Here is an 11,177-nt window from a genome sequence, read left to right as displayed (position 1 = left end):
GAAAGCTTTTGTCCACCGCCTTACTGTGTTGATGGTACCTGTAAAGTTGTGGATATGTATTCGTTGCCATGGCGAACACCATTCCTTTACCATTTGGAGGGCCTGACAATGGACATCTGACCCATAGTGATCTCCATGGGGTCCCCTAATGTGCAGAATTAAGGGCTTCTCTGACACACACATAGTGAGTGCACGAGCCAGGACCCTTTCTTGGATGCTCCAGAATTTTGCTGGCTCTGTTCTATCTAGGCCCACTTCTCCAAGGGCTGAAACTTGTGATGATGAGACATACTGCTTTAGGGCCTTATATACGCTACCTGACAAAAGTTTCTTTCCCATATCCGTGGCTTTTCCGCAAGTTATTTAACAGTTTACCGAGAGCAAACAAAGGGTTCGTGTAATTTACACAATGAGTCCAGTGCAAGCTATTCGTTTCCGCTCAGCGAGCGCTATCACTCCTACTCGATAAGCGTGTTATATGCCTTGATATCTGCTTCACTGTTTGCGCCCCTATCGGTGAGATAGCATTAGCTGCGTCTGTTACATGTAAGTAATGCTCCAGCGACGGCCCGACGGGCCTGTTGCAAGGGTAAGTTATGTGTTATTCAGATAATTAAAGACATGTTCTGATGGTTTGACTTTGAAGTGTGTATTATTTTCACTATAGATGTGAATGCCTGGAGAACTTAGAATAAGGAAAGCCAGTGTATATAGCCACCGAAATCGGGAGACTTAAACTTGGTCACGGCAAAATATGTCTCCACCTGTTTGACTGATTCCCATCATGCATGGCATATTGGAGTACTGCATGGCTAGTATATTTCATTTGAGGGTAATTTCAGCCCCTCTGCATTGGTCGGAAACACAGTATTTGGAGTTTGTCAGTCGAGCACACACGGAGAATAGTTTACATCACAGGCGCTCCTTAGCTGGGTAGTCTGCTAAGATCGATTTTCGGATCAATCTTTTGATACCGTAGTCGATATGCCCGCCACTGCAACCTAAATACTCACGTATTTAGCTGGGTAGTCTGCTAAGAAGATCGGTTTTCGGATTAATCTTTTGATCCGTAGTCGATATGCCCGCCACTGCAACCTAAATACTCACATATTTAGGTTGCAGTGCTTTATAGCCATAGGCTAGCATATAGATGCCAATTAGAATGGAGATAATTTATGCAAATAAATTTATTAAGAAATGAGACAAGTGTAGTTTGTTAATATGTATATGTGTAAGACATGCTATGTGAAAGGGATGCACACTCTGTCTTTCAATAAAACAGACACTATATTCTGCTGTATGGCCATAGGTTAGCAGTATATGTTAATTGAAATGAAGATAATTTAATTTATGCAAAGAAATGAATTAGGAAAGAGACAAGTGTAGTTTGTTAGAATGGGTGTATATGTGTAAGACATGCTAGATGTAATTAATGGTGCACACTCTTCTTTCATTCCAGCAGACAATGCGTTGTGCTGTATAGCCATAGGCTAGCATGAGGAGTCTAATAGAATGGAGATAATTTATGCAAAGAAATTAATTAAGAAATGAGACAAGTGTTGATACATGTACAAAGAACCTTGTACGTTTGATTGATGTTCACATAACTTCAAAATATATGAGGAAAGTGGCTTGCAAATTTTGGCTGCTAGCTTCCCCACCATAGTTTTGGCTGGAAGGTTTTGGCTGCTAGCTTCAGCCGAGTATAGAGTAGTCATTTTTTGTATACCCTGATTTTCATCAAATGTTGCGTGACAGATGAAATAAAGGTCAGATTTTTGTTTCGCAGGACTGGGGAAGTGTAGACCTGTCTAACTTGTAAGTGTTTGTTGTTATCAGAGATTTTTGGCTTAGTTAATGTTTAACTTGTTTCGAATTCTGGGGAAGCTTCTTATGCTTATGAGGATCACCTAGTGGAGAATGTCACATTAGCATCTTAAAGAACAGTTTAGCACCTTTTCCAGCAACCAATCATGTTTACTATTTTAAAGGTCAACTTCAGTAAATACACGTATTCTTTTTGCAGTGTAAGAATACAATTACGACTGGAGTCAAAGTGCAATGTACAATGATGGATTTATGTAGTGTATACTCAGTAAATACAGCTAAGATACTGATTTGATCAAAAAATATATAACCAATAAACTAATCAGAACTCACACCGATCATGATCGGGAAAAATCACGGAAATCATTTAAATATGTTGTACCGTACATCAAATTACATATTTTTTTTCATGGAAATTTTAATTTGCTGGTTCTTAATTGTACATTGAGTCCAGTCACTTGCGATTGTAAAAGCTTAAAAAGGTAAATTACACTATCATTGAGATTGTTTGTTTTTATGTAGATTTTGCTTCAAACATTCCTTCAATAAATAAGACCTCAAAATGTTCATTCAATGTATTCAGGAAATATACCGCGGTATGTCGCAATAGGTGTAGGTATGATCGCATTAGGACGCCTTCATTGCAGCTCCCTCCATGTCTAATGTCCAACACTCTGGGGTCAGCCACGCCGAGTATCCATTCATTGAGTACCCTACTGTCCCAACAATGCAATAACAAAGTAAAAAGATCCAAAAACAAAGTGAAAAACAAAAACAACAAACTTTTTCGAATTGCATTTTTACTAGTATATTTAAATCACTCTAATGCGACAGTACTCCAGTCAAAATATGAAATGACCCACCACAAATTGCAACAGAATTTATTTTTTCACTACTCACCTCAGAAAAACCCAGAGAAAAACATATCAAAAGTCTTCCAAAATCCAAGGAGTGGAAAAGTGCCTAATTTGCATAAATCCAAAATGGCCGCCCCGGTATTATAGGTTAAATGCTTTTGGCCACTTACTGCCCAATATTGGTCATTTTTTGGTAATTTTTTTTTTATTTCCATGTACCTTGTACATTTTCATCATATTTTAGACATGTTTACAAAAATTCCATTGTTTTTATTTACAAAACAGGAACATAATTGTAAAACAATGGTATTCTCACACACTGTCTTCTAATCAATACTTGTTTCATGATTTTATAAGGTGCAAATGTCTGTAATGTTAAATAAATAAATAAATAAATAAGTAAATAAGTAAATAAATAAATACACAAGGATTGGAACAATGCCTAATTTGCATAAATCCAAAATGGCCGCCCCCGGTATTATTGAATCAACACTTATGACCACATATTGCGCGATATCAGTCCGATTTGGACAATATTTTTTTATTTTCTTATAAATTGTACATTCTCTTCTAATTTCCAACATTTTTAGGGCATTTCCAATTGTAGTTATTAATAAAACAGGCACACAAGTCTGAATTTAGGGTAAAACAATGGTACACAAACACACTTCACCTTCCAATCAATACTGGTCTAATTTTGCAAGATGCTAACGTATATGGTGTGAAATATATAAATAAAATTGAAAGCAATCTCAGTATAACTAATACAGAATATGTATCCATTTTGTTTTTGGTTGTTAATTTGCCAATAACCTATTCCCTATTTCACATTAAAAGCCACCGGCTGAACTTACGCATTTTTTAGAACATTCGTCCTATAAAAAGTGGGCGGTTTATTCATATCAAACACAGTCAACCTGGTTTGAAGTCTAGTTATATCTAGTGTGTTGATATTGTGTTACCAGGGTACACTGGTTGTCACCATAGTTGTGAAACTCAACATGAGGTTCAATACTAGCTGGTAATTGTAAATTACCAGTTTCCCAAATGCTGTTTATTTTACCCAAATAAATTGTAGATAAACAGCCGCGCCTGAATTGACAAAGTGTGCCAAGAGAGCCAAGCAAAGGAAGAGGGGGTTTAAAGTCTCCTGGAAAGTGTATAGATCACATGGGAATTAAATAGTATTGGTAGTAAAGGGAAAGCAACTCCACACATCGTTCATATTTGGGTTGTTTGCGTTTTGTGAATGATATTGTGTATAATATAAGTGTATATCATGTTTGGCTGTTTTATGTAAAATGTTGCTTAGCCATAGCGAGACGTACCCGTAATCTATGTGTCTTGTGTTAATCCGCACTGGCGCAGAGAGATTGCTGTGACACTATGATCCTTTGGCGCTACGTTTCGAAAACAGACTTTTTCTTCATCAGCCACTTAAAATTCATTTTGATTGGTGAGACCAATTGATTGATTGTTAGATTTTTTAATTTGGTAATACGTTGTTCCACTTATGTTTGTTGTTCAAGTAGGGAAGCTAGAATGTCTACAGTTTGATCTCGTTTTGTTTGTGTAGGTTTGTGTGACCCTGAGTTTGAGCTATTGTAGTTTTTGTGAAGTCTGGCGCTTATAAATGTGTCACCTATATTTCTGTTCCTTCTAATAAATATATGCGATTATAGGTTGGTTTTGGAACAGTTTTTTTAGTGTTTTGTCTTTTCAAGTTCACTCCAGTTTTCTGTCAGGGCTTGTTTGATTTTTGTCGTTTCTATGTACGGGCTATATGTTGGTATTGTTGGTTGTGTTATTTCTTTCTTTTTGTTGTTCAAGCAGTCTCTTTCTGCTTTTATGATCTGTCTCTCTGATAATGCTTTCTATTTCATTTTTTTGTATGTCGGTCTTGTAATTTTTCACTAAATTGTGTGACTTTTGTGTAAAATCGATTTCGTTGTTACATGTTCTGATGTATCGTAATGATTCACCTTTGATCAGACCTTTGAATGTTGCTGCCGGATGGCATAAGTTTCTTTGTAAGAATTGAAATGTATCTGTTGGCTTTGTGTGTGTGTTCAGTGTTTCCCCTGGGTTCCAAAATCTTGTAGCAAATTTGGCTAGAAGCCCTAAAAAATTATTCGCCAAACGAGATTTCAATTAGCCAAGCCGATACCACTGATCACAAATGACGTCATTTCTTTCTCATTAATATGCAAAAATAATATTTGTCTGCATTTTCCGTAAGAATGACGGAAATAAACCCTGTTAGTTCTACTATTGATACTAAAAGTAACACCAATTTATGGTTCAGATTACAAGGTGCCAACATCATCCACGCATACAACATAAAATTTGTCCGAATTTCAAGCGACACCACGCGAGCGACACTTGTCCAAAGTTTAGGCGTATGCAACTATATTCAGTAACAAACCTGAAATCGCTATCGTGCGATACTGTACATATCGCTACAGACAACGGCACGAAACCTGGTTCAGCATACTAGTTTTTTCAAACGAATCAGATATCCATTCTCGTAGCAGTTCGAAAGTAAAATACTCTCAGACTTGAGAAATATGTGCATTTTTTTAGACTTCCAATACATTTGCTTTACGCTTGAAGTTTAGCAAGCGAAGCTCGGCGCTCGGACAGCGCACAGCGTATCAATAGCGCTCGGGTCAGGGGTCATCATCAAAGACGTCAGTGTGTATTCACAGCAAGCTTGCCATGGATCGCGGAAATCACGGATCATAAATCCAAATGTTCACGTCTCTATTATGTAAACAGAACCGTAAAATATCAAATATATACCATTTTGGTATGGAGTAACATCTTTTTGTTTCACTGACGATCAAGTTAAATGCTCAAATATCGCGACAAGACTTAGCGTATTTGCACGATGTGAATGCGGAACTAGGCGACTCAGCGGACGAGCGAGCGCCTTCTCTGAAAGTCCGATGTCACGTCACAATACACCACGGTCCGTGATACACTGAAAATTGTCGCGAATTTATATTTAAGGAAGCCAATTCACACAAGTTTCTAACGCCAGTAAAGGTATTTTCTTGTTGGCAGCAATACACCACGAACAGTTTCGCTATTCAGGTGTGCCTTACTCGCTCTACGTTCTAGAAAATGCCATGTGTATTCATGCCGCTACCTTCCTTTCCAAATTCACGGTCGACTTTCCTACATTGATCATAATCTTTCTTTCCATTTCATAGCTTTACTTGCGCGTAGAATGTGTGTTGTAGGGGTGGTTCCCCCCATATTGGTGGAGCAGCCAAAGTCAAAAAGGAAAGTTTGCCGTTTTTGCTTAGTTTCACAGTCACTACGATCCTTCAGTGTTGACGATGACATGGCTGTCACTGCACGGAGTTATCACACATTGCGCGTAGTCAAACCCAAAACTTCGCAACATTTTAGTCAACTAGTCATGATATACATGCGGTACTATTAATTGTGAGTTATTTCGTTACAATTTATTCATACTGTATGTGTTACAAATAGGATCTCCTGACGCATAAGGTCGGGATGTAGAGAGATTATATAAACATGATAAAGCATGACGTCTCAAGTTGAATGCAGGACATCGATGTGCGCGCGGACAGACAAAGTGATGACGTCATACTGCAATTTTCGATTCGCAAGTTTGGCTAACTTTTGCCAAAATCTTCTCGCCAAACGCTACTTTTTTCTCGCATTTGCGATTTGGCGAGCGGGCAGCGGAAACACTGGTGTTGATGTCGAGAATATTATCTTTGTTGTATCGACGACCTTTGTAGATAGGTCTAAATATGTGATTTCTGAGAGGAGCTTTCAAACGAAAAATTGAAAGTAGGATGCATTTTGTTGATGTTTGATATGAATTCATTGAGTTCGTGTTGTGTTCCGATGAAAATCAGAAAAACATCGTCCCTGAACCTCAGCTAGGTCGATATTTGTTGTTTGTGTTTCTGTATTATTCTCGTTTCTGTCTCATGAAATGTAATATCACTATTTCTGGAGAAGACGGGGACCCCATCGAGCATCCCCATATTTACCAGTAGAATTCATCGTTGAATTCGAATGTGTTGTTTTTTTAAGATTACTTCTAGAAGAGCTATCATGTGTTTCGTTGGTGGTTGCTTGATTATGTAACTGTTTGATGATCTTTCCTGATTTAATGCTCTGCCGATTGATTCAATTACCTCATCATGTGGTGTATTCGTGTACATGGAAATTACATCCAGTGTTACTAGTGTCGCTTTGGCCGGAACTTTGATTGTCTCAATTTTCCGTATAAAGTCTGTTGTCTTTGATGTATGTTGGTTCTTTCTTGACGATTTGTTTGAGAAAATGGTCAATGAATTCTGATATGTGAAATGTTGGACTGGAGCATCCACTTATGATTGGCCGTACTACGAACATAGCTCCTGGTGGCGGCACTTTGTGTATTTTCGGTAGAAGGTACCAAAGTGGCGTTCTTATTTTTCTATCGACTGGATTCAAATATTCATATGTGTGATGGTCAATGTGTTTTTCATTGTACATTTCTGTTATGAGATTGTGTACCGGTATGTCTTCTATTGTATTTTTTGTGTCATCTGTTTGCCAATTTTGTGTAGTATTGTTGATCGTTTTGTTGACATTATCTTATATAATCATCAGTGTTTAAAATTGCTGTCCCCCGTCCTTTATCAAACGGTTTGATGGTTATCTTCTTGTTTTTGATAGCGTTTTGAACACTATTTGTTCTGCACGTGTCATGTTGGGGGTTTTTTTGTGTGTTTCGAATAGGTGTGTTAACAATAGCCAATTTTGTTGCTTCCAAATAATTTTATAGTTTTGTGTTCTCGGTTGTATGTGGGATCCATTTCGAGTTCATTTTGACTGGGTGTTGTACGGTCTGTGTCTCATGATATATCAGAGTCTCATTTTCGGAATGTATATTTTATTTCCCCTATAACAGGTGGATTCTGTTAGGACGATTTGTTGTGGGAATGAATTTTAACCCTTTGCTAAGTACGTTGATTTCAATGTTGGTGAGTTTGTGTGTCGATAGGTTCTTAATGAATCTGAGTTGTTTGATGCAGTGCTCAATTTTGTTCTATTGTGACTTTTCGTTATTTTTGTCATTCTATGATTCTTGTTTATGTGTTTCCTTTTTTTATCTTTGAACTTGGTCATACTAAGACTCAATACAAAGCTGTCTCCGGCCATTCTGTCTCTCTCTAATCCGAACCTATCTCCAAGTGTGTACCCCAGAAAACTCTGTTTTCGAAACGTAGCGCCAAAGTATCGTAGTGTCACAGCAATCTCTCCGCTCCAGTGCGGATAAACACAAGACACGTAGATTACGGGTACGTCTCGCCATGGCTGAGCAACATTTTGAAGTTACACAAAACAGCCAAACATGATATACACTTATATTATACACAATATCACACACAAAATGCAAACAACCCAAATATGAAGTGGAGTTGCTTTTCCTTTACTAGCAAAGACGAACAACAACTGATGAATAATTTTGTCTTCCTTGTCTTTCTTTCTTTCTTTCTTTCTTTATTTATTTATTTATTTATTATTATTTATTTATGTATCTATTTATCTATTTATTTTTATTTCACATTACAGACATTTGCATCATATAAAATAAAACAAGTATTGATTACAAGACATAGTGTGTGAGAATACTATTGTTTTACAGTAAAATTCGGACTCATGTTCCTGTTTTGTAAATAATAACGATGGAATTATTGTAAAAATGTCTAAAATATGAAGGGAATGTACAAGGTATATGGAAATAAAAAAAATTATTAAAATCGGACCAATATTGGGCAGTAAGTGGCCAAAAGCGTTAAAACTATAATACCGGGCGGCCATTTTGGATTTATGCAAATTAGGCGATTTTCCACTCCTCGGATTTTGGAAGACTTTTGATATGTTTTTATATGGGTTTTCTGAGATGAATGGTGAAAAAATAAATTCTGTTGCAATTTGTGGTGGGTTACCCCCTTTTTTGGCCTAAAATGACTGGACTACAGTCCTCGATTTCTAGTTCACCATGAATTTTTTATTCGATTTTAACCATTTATATTCTCATCTCAAAGTCGTGTGCAGTCAATAAATTTGTTTTGAGATAAAGTTTATGCGCAGTCTGCCGCATAAAACAGAATGACAATAGTTTCAAAAAATTTAACCATATGGCATAATATATAATAAAGAGTTCCTCGGTTCTAGCTAAATGATTGTAGACAAAAAACCCTTATTTGTTTGATGACTCTGTAAAGACGTGTAAACATACATAGCAGTCACGGCAATCGGTCCAAGAAGATATACTTTAATTCCATTCGGACTGTGGGTCATCGTAAATGCATGACAGCTGAACTTGTGCTTTGATCACCGAATTAACCGTTGAGGGCGCCAACGAGCAGCATCTCACAGTCAGCTCAGTTGATACAGCTTGTGGGACTTGACAGCTCGGACGCGACAAAGCTGAGTGAAGAATGGAATACCGGTACAATTTTTCCTCTCCTGACTCAGTTTGTATGTCAGACATTCCTGTACCTATTGACACCGTACACTCGATGCGACGATTTGATGAAGAACTATAAATGAAGATGTTGCGGATTGCGGTTCATAGTATCATGTATGTCATTGTTACGTCATAACGTTGACTTGGACTTGGAGTAGTGGCTGCAGAATCAGTACAACAGAGAGAGACGTCGGTATTTCATTTGGTTTAGAAGGTCTAATGCATTGTAACGACGAATTTTCAACGCCCAGAGAACACGGTTAGTGTAATTGTAAATCATTTTTGAGACACTTTGTGTTTCTGATATAAACAACTTTTAAGATGGCGGCCTCCATACAGCCCACGTGAATTGTGTATTACTCAACGTTATCGTAATAGTCCAGTCAATCTAAGCCAAAAAAGGGGTCAACCTAGGACTAATTGCAACAGAAATTATTTCTTCACCATGCATTTTGGAAAGGTCCTAGAAATAACATACTAAAAGTATAATAAAATCTAAGGGGTGCAACAGTGCCTAATTTGCATAAATGTAAAGGGGGCTCATGGGTATAAAATTGTCGCTGATAGATGGTTTCTACTTAAAATATGTGGCTAAACATGATTTTGATACAGTTTTTTTGGCTTATTTGCCTCCTTTTTGGTCTAGGCAATATTGTTGAAAATATTTTGTCGTCATAGAAATATTCCTCATTTGCATAAATCCAATATGGCCGCCACAACACTTCACTTTTCTTAGTTTTTCTCGAATTAATAACTATTTTTAAGCTACTACTGACAGCAATAGAATAATTTTTTCACATTGTATTTTAGACAAGTCCTAGATTAACATACTAAAAGCCTAGTACAATCTAGAATTGTAAACAGTGCCTAATTTGCATAGATGTAAAAAGATTATGGGTACAAACTTAGTGCTGATAGAATGTTTCTGCTAAAAATAATTGGCTAAACATGATATGTTATGCAGGTTTTTGGCTTATTTGCCTTGTTTTTGGTTTAGGTAATGTTGATGAAAATATCTAGTCGTCATAGAAGATTCCTAATTTGCATAAATCCAATATGGCCGCCACAACCTTCACTTTTCTTTGTATTTTTCCCAATTAATAACTATTTTTATGCTACTTCTGACAGCAATAGAATTATTTATCCACTGTGTATTTCAGAAATGTCCTATAATGACATACTAAAAGCTTCGTACAATCTAGAAATGTAAACAATGCCTAATTTGCATATATGTAAAAAGATTCTGGTTACAAAATTAGGTGAAAATGTTGCTACTAAATATATTCGGCTAAACATGATATATGTGGGTTTTGGGCTTATTGCCTTGTATTTGGTTTAGGCAATGTTGAGTACAATAATTTGTCGTCGTAGAAACATTCCTCATGTCCATAAATCCAATATGGCCGCCACAACACTTCGCTTTTCTTTGTATGTCCCTAATTAATAACTATATAACCTACTTCAGACAGCAATATAATTAATAAATCTTTGTGTATTTTAGAGAGGTCCTAGAATGACATACTAAAAGTCCAATACAATCTAAGAGGTATAACATTGCCTAATTTGTATATAAACAGATAATGGGAGCAATACATTCACTGATAAAAGAAATATGCATATTGAATTGAGAAAAATGCGACATTATGTTCAAGTAATGTATGCATTTATCTTAATTTTTGTCCAGGCAATATTTTTGAATACATTTTATCGCCCGAGAAATATTCCTAATTTGCCTAAATCAAGTATGGCTGCCACTGCATTTCACTTAAAAGTTATATTTAATGTACACAACAAGTAGTTTTTGTTTCCACTCTGTATTGAATGTATAGAATGACAAACAAAATGACTATTAAGAGGGGAGACAGTGCATAATTTGAATAAATATAAAACTTAGAAAAGGGAACAAAATCGTTGCTGTTAATAGATTTGTTAAAAGTATGTTCAGCAAATTGATATTTAATTCAAGCAATTTGATTATTTAATGT

Source organism: Ptychodera flava, unplaced genomic scaffold (genome assembly GCF_041260155.1).
Source record: "Ptychodera flava strain L36383 unplaced genomic scaffold, AS_Pfla_20210202 Scaffold_68__1_contigs__length_638736_pilon, whole genome shotgun sequence".
Lineage (NCBI taxonomy): Eukaryota > Metazoa > Hemichordata > Enteropneusta > Ptychoderidae > Ptychodera > Ptychodera flava.
The sequence above is the reverse complement of the archived record's forward strand: the minus strand, read 5'-3'. Positions refer to the sequence as shown.